The sequence below is a fragment of the Scyliorhinus torazame genome, chromosome 2 (genome assembly GCF_047496885.1).
Source record: "Scyliorhinus torazame isolate Kashiwa2021f chromosome 2, sScyTor2.1, whole genome shotgun sequence".
NCBI lineage: Eukaryota > Metazoa > Chordata > Chondrichthyes > Carcharhiniformes > Scyliorhinidae > Scyliorhinus > Scyliorhinus torazame.
The window spans coordinates 35,596,070-35,604,231 of NC_092708.1; the positions used below are offsets into that span (position 1 = coordinate 35,596,070).

At 48.8% G+C, this 8,162-nt stretch overlaps 1 protein-coding gene across 2 annotated transcripts in view; it reads right to left on the minus strand.

Annotated features, from left to right (window-relative positions):
• LOC140387064 (contactin-associated protein-like 5) overlaps positions 1 to 8,162 on the minus strand; it is a 1,365,877-nt gene that overhangs the window by 106,126 nt on the left and 1,251,589 nt on the right. The window lies entirely within an intron of this gene.

Consider the following 8,162-nt stretch of genomic DNA (forward strand, 5'->3'; position numbering starts at 1 on the left):
AGAAAAAGAGTCGCTAGGACTCTCAGAGGCACGGGCCCTGGCAGCCTCGCTGGACGTAGCCGCGCGTAATACCCGCGCCTACGGCCCCGACCGCACGGCAGGCCATTGGGCCCCGTACGTACCCGCTGCGGCAAACCCCCTACCCCCCCCCCCGGACACCCCACAGGCTTGCGCAGTCCAAACGCCGAGTCGCACCGGGGGCGCCCGCTGTTATTTCTGCGGCCAGGCGAAGCACCCCCGACAACGCTGTCCGGCCCGCGCAGCCATCTGCAAAAGCTGCGGGAAAAAGGGCCACTATGCGGTGGTGTGCCGATCCCGCGTGGTCGCCGCCGTCCCGGGAGAACAGGGAGCCCTACAGGCAGTCTATGCCTCCCAACCCCCCCAGCACGCCATGTGCGACCCGCAGGCGCCGACATGGTCAATCGGATTGCCCAGTATAAAGTCTTCTCCACCGTGGACCTCAAGTCCGCCTACCATCAGCTCCCCATCCGCCCAAGTGACCGCAAGTACACAGCCTTCGAGGCAGACGGGCGGTTATACCATTTCCTACGGGTCCCTTTTGGCGTCACAAACGGCGTCTCGGTCTTCCAACGGGAAATGGACCGAATGGTTGATCAACATGGGTTACGGGCCACGTTCCCGTACCTCGACAATGTAACCATCTGCGGCCACGATCAGCAGGACCACGACGCCAACCTCCAAAAATTCCTCCAGACCGCCAAAGCCTTGAACCTCACGTACAACGAGGACAAGTGCGTTTTTAGCACCGATCGGCTAGCCATTCTGGGCTACATAGTGCGCAATGGGATAATAGGCCCCGACCCCGAACGTATGCGCGCACTCATGGAATTTCCCCTCCCGCACTGCCCAAAAGCTCTGAAACGCTGCCTGGGGTTCTTTTCATACTACGCCCAGTGGGTCCCCCAGTACGCAGACAAGGCCCGCCCCCTAATACAGACCACGACTTTCCCGCTGTCGACAGAGGCTTGCCAGGCTTTCAGCCGCATCAAAGAGGACATCGCAAAGGCCACGATGCGCACCATCGACGAGTCCCTCCCCTTCCAGGTCGAGAGCGACGCCTCTGACGTAGCTCTAGCGGCTACCCTTAACCAAGCGGGCAGACCCGTGGCCTTCTTCTCCCGAACCCTCCACGCCTCAGAAATCCGCCACTCCTCAGTGGAAAAGGAAGCCCAAGCCATAGTGGAAGCTGTGCGACATTGGAGGCATTACCTAGCCGGCAGGAGATTCACTCTCCTCACTGACCAACGGTCGGTAGCCTTCATGTTCGATAATGCACAGCGGGGCAAGATCAAGAACGACAAGATCTTGCGGTGGAGGATCGAACTCTCCACCTTCAACTATGAGATCTTGTACCGTCCCGGAAAGCTGAACGAGCCGTCCGATGCCCTATCCCGCGGGACATGTGCCAACGCACAAATTGACCGCCTCCAAGCCCTCCACGAGGACCTCTGCCACCCGGGGGTCACTCGGTTTTACCACTTCATCAAGTCCCGCAATCTCCCATACTCCTTAGAGGAGGTCCGTACAGTCACAAGAGACTGCCAAATCTGCGCAGAATGCAAACCGCATTTTTTCAGGCCAGATGGAACGCACCTGATTAAGGCTTCCCGCCCCTTTGAACGCCTCAGTTTCGATTTCAAAGGGCCCCTCCCCTCCACCGACCGCAACGCGTATTTCCTTAATGTAGTGGACGAATACTCCCGCTTCCCTTTTGCCATTCCCTGCTCGGACATGACCGCGGCCACAGTCATTAAAGCCCTGAACAGCATCTTCACGCTGTTCGGTTACCCCGCATACGTCCACAGCGACAGGGGGTCCTCTTTCATGAGTGACGAGCTGCGCCAGTTCCTGCTCAGCAAGGGCATAGCTTCAAGCAGGACGACCAGCTACAACCCCCGGGGGAACGGGCAAGTAGAAAGGGAGAACGGCACGGTCTGGAAGGCCGTCCTACTGGCCCTACGGTCCAGGGATCTCCCAGTTTCACGGTGGCAGGAGGTCCTCCCGGACGCTCTCCATTCCATCCGGTCGTTATTATGTACGAGCACTAATCAAACGCCTCACGAGCGTCTCCTTGTCTTCCCTAGGAGGTCCTCCTCTGGAACGTCGCTGCCGACCTGGCTGGCGGCCCCAGGACCCATCCTGCTCCGAAAGCACGTGCGGGCACATAAGGCGGACCCGTTGGTCGAAAGGGTTCACCTCCTCCACGCAAACCCCCAGTACGCCTACGTGGAGTACCCCGACGGCCGACAGGACACGGTCTCCCTGCGGGATCTGGCGCCCACCGGCACCACGCACACCCCCCCGGCACCATTAACCCAACCGCCCCCCTTCCTGCCACCGCCGCACCCCGCGACCGCCCCCTTCCCAGGAGGATCAGTCCCCCTCCCCTTTGCGCCGACAGCTGAAACCGTGCGGCTCCCGGAGGCGACAACGCTGGTACAAGCACCATCACCACCGCCGGGGCCGAGGCGATCGACACGGACGACCAGACCGCCCGACCGACTCGTGGCGTCGATGTAAAACAAAGATGGACTGTCCAATGAACATTTTGTTTTTCCTATATCCTCTGTAAATAGTTGTAACAGGACGATACTGTCCAATACTGTACTACCATGTGAATGTTCTATCCTCCCAGGACCAGCCCTGTAAACCCTTACCACCATACGAAGCATCACCCCGCCGGGTTCATTTTTGACAAGGGGTGAATGTGGTAGTATGTATTGGGGGTCATGTGGGACTGGAAGCCCTAATGTCATTGGCTGACAGATCCCGGGTCCTGGTTGGCCGTTGACCTCATACTCCGCCCTGAAGGCGAAGTATAAGAAGCCGGTGCCTTCCCCCGCAGGCCAGTTTACTATCGGGCTGCTGGGGAACAGACGCGCTTAATAAAGCCTCATCGACTTCACTCTATTCGTCTCACGGAGTCTTTGTGCGCCACACTTGGTAAGGGTCAATGTGGACACGCCAAATTTCCTTAGTTTTCTGAGGAAGTATAGGCGCTATTGTGCCTTCTTGGTGGTAGCGTCGATGTGGGTGGACCAGGACAGATTTTTGGAGATGTGCAAGCCTAGGAATTTGAACCTGCTAACCATCTCCACATCGGAACCGTTGATGCTGACAGGGGTGTGTACAGTCCTTTGCTTCCTGAAGTCAATGACCAGCTCTTTAGTTTTGCTGGCATTGAGGGAGAGATTGTTGTCGCTGCACCACTCCACTTGGTTCTCAATTTCACTCCTGTATTCTGACTCGTCGTTATTCGAGATCCAGCCCACTATGGTCGTATCGTCAGCAAACTTGTAGATGGATTTGCAACCAGATTTTGCCACGCAGTAGTGTGTGTACAGCGAGTAGATTAGGGGGCTAAGTATGCAGCCTTGCGGGGCCCCGGTATTGAGGACTATTGTCGAGGTGGTGTTGTTATTCATTCTTACTGATTGTGGTCTGTTGGTCGAAAATCGAGGATCCAGTTGCAGAGTGGGGAGCCAAGTCCTAGGTTTTGGAGCTTTGATATGAGCTTGGCTGGGATTATGGTGTTGAAGGCAGAGCTGTCGTCAATAAATAGGAGTCTGATGTAGGAGTCCTTTTGTCGAGATGCTCTAGGGATGAGTGTAGGGCCAGGGAAATGGCTTCTGCTGCGGACCGGTTGCAACGGTATGCGAATTGCAGTGGATTAAGGCGTTCTGGGAGTATGGAGGTGACGCGCTTCATGATCAACCTCTCGAAGCACTTTATCACGACTGAAGGTGTAGATGGAGTCAATGGATGGGAGGCAGATTCGTGTGATGGACTAGGCGGTGTTCACAACTCTCTGAAGTTTCTTGCGGTCCTGGGCTGAGCAGTTGCCATACCAGGCTGTGATGCAGCCCGATAGGATGCTTTCTATGGTGCATCTCTTACACTGCCCAGTCCATCACACGAACCTGCCTCCCATCCATTGATTTTCGACCAACAGACCACAATCAGTAAGAATGAGCAACAACAGCTCCTCCACAATAGTCCTCAAAACCGGGGCCCCGCAAGGCTGCGTACTTAGCCCCCTAATCTACTCCCTGTACACACACTACTACATGGCAAAATTTGGTTCCAACTCCATCTACAAGTTTGCCATCTATCAGCCCATAGTGGGCTGGATCTCTAATAACTACGAGTCAGAATACAGGAGGGAGATTGAGAACCTAGGGGAGTCGTGCAGCGACAACAATCTCTCCCTTAATGCCAGCAAAACTAAAGAGCTGGTCATTGACTTCAGGAAGCAAAGTACTGTACACACCCCTGTTAGCATCAACGGGGCCAAGGTGGAGATGGTTAGCAGTTTCAAATTCCTAGGTTGCACATCTCCAAAAATCTGTCCTGGTCCACCCACATCGACACTACCACCAAGAAAGCACAACTGCGCCTATACTTCCTCAGGAAACTAAGGAAATTTGGCATGTCCACATTAACCCTTACCAAGTTTGACAGATGCACCATAGCAAGCATCCGATCTGACTGCATCACAGCGTGGTATGGCAACTGCTCAGCCCAGGAACGCAAGAAACTTCAGAGAGTCGTGAACACCGCCCAGTCCATCACACGAACCTGCCTCCCATCCATTGACTCCATCTCCACCTCCCGCTGCCTGGGGAAAGCGGGCAACATAATCAAAGACCACTCCCACCCGGCTTACTCACTCTTCCAACTTCTTCCATTGGGCAGGAGATACAGAAGTCTGAGAACACGCACGAACAGACTCAAAATCAGCTTCTTCCCCACTGTCACCAGACTCCTAAATGACCCTCTTATGGACTGACCTCATTAACACTACACCATGTATGCTTCATCCGATGCCAGTGCTTATGTAGTTACATTGTATATGTTGTGTTACCTATTGTGTACTTTCTTTTATTCCCTTTTCTTCTCATGTACTTAATGATCTGTTGAGTTGCTCGCAGAAAAATACTTTTCACTGTACCTCGGTACACGCGACAATAAACAAATCCAATCCAATCCGGAGATTGAATTTACATTTTCATAATAAAAGATTTATTGTAAAGTGTGTCGTTCCCTCTGTCACATAGCTCAAGGAAACTTTCATTTAATATCCATTGCTTATGTTTTTTTAAAATATTTTTGAGTTTGGGGAAAATATAGTCCCACAATCAAATATTTTACTTTAATAAAATATAGCACATTGGGAAATTAAAGAATCCGACTTTATTTCGCTGTGGTATTTATACACATCAAGAGTTGTAGAAACTCAGGCAAAATCAATGCAGGTTTTCTTTTGTAAATAACAGTGATCGTATTCTCTGCAGGCTCACAAAACCTTTCACCCTGACTCCGCAATGCGCACATACAGCCAAACAGGAGGCAACATTTCCGAATATAAATTCATGAATAAATTAAGGACACTATGTTGATCATTGATAAATTATCCATTAGGACTTTGCTAGAATATAGTAAAGATTAAGGTAAGGTTTACTGGAGGGTTCTGATTTCTAGTACTGCGCACCTATCCTGGACATGCTACTTCAGGAGTTACAATCTTTTCTGATTCAAGAGTTTGTACAGATCCGATTGTCATGATCTTTTGATGTGTTTGTCTCTGAATGTATCTCTGTGGGACAGGGCCTGTCTCTGACCCACACCTGTACGATGTGGATTTTTACTGCAGTATCAGTTAATTGTGGAGCCCTGACAGGAATGATCTCTATTGAAATTTTGAGTTTGCAAGACAGATAGTTGACCAGTTCAAAGACATCTCTCTTTTGAAAGAACGAAGTTCACTTTAAATAGATTGCTTTCCAAATCACTGAGTTGCCAATCATTGTTGTAAAGGCACATAAAACTTGCCTGTGTTAGGAAAGCAAAGGTTGTTTTAAGGGATTTATATTTGTACTGGTAAACATTATAAATAAGGTATAGTTTTAAGGGCATTTAATGTAATGTTTCTGTGCCTGGAAGCGTAAAACCTATGATTAAATTCATGCTGGATAAAGGTGTTCTTATGTGTGGTGGTTGATTAATTTCAAACTTTGTTTCTGTTGTGCTTAGAGAGAGCTACAGTATGAAGAACAAATAGTAGTAGCAGGGGTTGCATCTAAACTGGAGGCCCTTGTAAGGATGAAAAGCTTTTAAGTTTTAATTTTAGCCGGACATATTGCAGTAAGGGAGAGGACACAGAGGACTGAACATCTATCAACTCTGCCAGGAGTAGCTAGACAGCACAAGAGAGTTGCAAAGAAGCAGGTTTCCTAAGGAATACTATATAATCCCGATAACCAGAGAATTGGGACATAAAGAATGTTTCAGAGACTGAAGTTAAGAAAACAGAGACCAATGTACTTTTCAGAAAAATTCAAGGAAAAGTAAACAAAGTGTTCTGAGTTAAATAGAAAATTACAGTGACCAGATTTAAAGCAGGACAACAAACATCAGAGGTAAGTTAAATGTTTGAAGTCATTTTACTGTACTCAGGGAATGGAGAGTTAAAGCAGTCAGGCCAAAGAAATCAAAAGGGGAGTTGAAAATCTTGGACTGGATTTACTGTTAAAAGTGGAACCGAAGCTTTGTTTAAAAGAGTCAATTAGAAAACCTGGATTGGACTTTGGAATGCAAATCACGAAGGCAAATCATTATTTGGGTGGCACGGTGGCACAGTGGTTAGTCCTGCTGCCTCAAAGCACCAGCTGCGCCAGATTAAATTGCAGCCCTGGGTGACTGTGTGGAGCTTACACTTTATCCCCGTGTCTGTGTGGGTTTTGTCTGGGTGCTCGGCTTCCTTCCACAGTCCGAAGATGTGCAAGTTAGTTGGATTGGCCATACTAAATTGCACCACATTGTCCAAGGACGTGTAGGCTAGGTGGGGTTATGGGGAGGGGGGGGGGGCCTAGATCGGGTGCTCTTTTTAGAGGTAAGGTGCAGACACGATGGGCCAAATGACTTCCTACTGTGCCATGGGAATTTCATTATATGAGGAGATTTAAAGTGTGTTTTTTGGGAGTTGGAGGTTGGAAACTTTCATATGACAATCATCTGGAAGGATTCTGAGGACAAAACCACTTGCGTTCAGAGCGGAATGTATGCATTTGACCACAGTGAATCTGTGTGTTTAAAGGGACTTTATGTTAATGAGAGCATTGTAGCTTAAGATGTACTTCGCAATCTGTGTTCACCTTAAAATTTCTGTGTATTTGGTAAGCTAAGGGAGAGCAAAGGACTATCATATTCTAATTCAACTTTCTTGTTTAATAAATGTATTTTCCTTGTTGTTAAAACTAATTAGTGGTCTTGATGTCCATCGCAGTCTAATAGCCTACCATCTCCACTCTTCTGGGGGTATCTGTTGATCTTGCACTAACATTACAGGGGGAAATCAGCAGATCCTCCATGACTACTACTGTCCAATAACTCAATTTGTAATTATTGCGGTCATGCCAGCTTGACTCAGTCTTATCCTAAACAAAGATGTTGCAGTGGAAAGGCTGATGCCGAAACACAGCAAAATGGGGGAGGAGGAGATTCTCCATGGAAATTCAAAAGCAGTGAATCGGACATGAGGCCAAAAATGAATACATTCATGAGGTGGCTAGATATGGCACTTGAGGCGAATGGAACAAGGATTATGGGGAGAAAGCAGGATTAGGCTATTGAGATGGACGATCAGCCATGATCGTGACGAATGGCGGAGCAGGTGTGAAGAGCTTAATGGCCTCCTCCTGCTCCTATCTTCTGTGTTTCTATGTATTCAGTTATTCTGACTTTCCTCATTAAATAAACACTAGTATTATACAATTCATGATGCTTTTGGCAGTGTGGTGTCAGGCTTTTCTGAACTGGATCACATTTTCACAAAACACTCGGAAGTTTTCCGGTGAGGATTACTCACTCGGAAACATTCATGCCAATGGAGAAATAAAAAACACTGCGAAGAAAAGCAAGCATGTCGCCTTTAGAATCTGATACACTTGAATTCTAAGGTAGAATCATACATTAGTAGGAAATGTTGATGCCGCCTGTCATTCTTCTATTTTGCAACGGAACTTGCACTCTTTATACTTCCTCTGCGTTCCAGACGACCTGATTTTATTTATTTTCAAAAACATGTTGCCCCGTTTTTAATGAACAGCCAAGTGCAACATCAGCTTACATGTTTAACTCTT